The following is a 762-nucleotide window of genomic DNA, read 5'->3' as shown; positions in this document are numbered from 1 at the left end:
AAAGCTAGGTAAAGATACAACCATAAAAGAAAACTATAGACCCATATCCTTAATGAACATAGATGCAAAAATTCTCAACAAGGTACTTGCAAACTGCAAACAGACACACATCAAAAAGATCATTCACCATGATCAAGTCAGCTTTATCCCAGAGATGCAGGGAGCGTTCAATATACATAAGTCAATAAACGTCATAAATCATATAAATGGGCTCAAAGACAAGAACCACATGGTTCTTGTAGTTCATCTAGTAGTTCATCTTGTAGTTCTGAATCTCAATAGATGCGGAGAAGGCCTTTGACAAAATTCAACATGCATTTATTTATGTTCAAAGTCTTAGAGGGAATTGGACTGCAGGGAACATACCTCAACATAATTAAAGCCATGTATAACAAATCCACAGCCAACATCATTCTAAATGGAGAAAAACTGGAAGGATTCCCATTGAAGTCAGGAACCAGAAAAGGCTGTTCACTATCTCCACTTCTCTTTAACATAGTGCTTGAAATTCTTGTAAGAGCAATAAGACAAGAGAAGGAAATTAAAGGAGTAATCATTGGAAAAGTAGAGATCAAATTATCCCTCTTTGCAGATGATACTATATTATATCTAAGGGACGCCAAAAATTCCACCCGAAAACTTCTAGAAATTATTAACATGTTCAGTAAAGTGACAGGTTACAAAATTAACATACAAAAGTCTATAGCCTTTCTGTATACCAATAACAAGCAATCAGAGAAAGAGCACGTGGAAACACTCCGG

This window comes from Nannospalax galili, unplaced genomic scaffold (genome assembly GCF_000622305.1).
Source record: "Nannospalax galili isolate Female #2095 unplaced genomic scaffold, S.galili_v1.0 scaffold305, whole genome shotgun sequence".
NCBI classification, from domain to species: domain Eukaryota; kingdom Metazoa; phylum Chordata; class Mammalia; order Rodentia; family Spalacidae; genus Nannospalax; species Nannospalax galili.
This window is presented reverse-complemented; position numbering follows the sequence as displayed.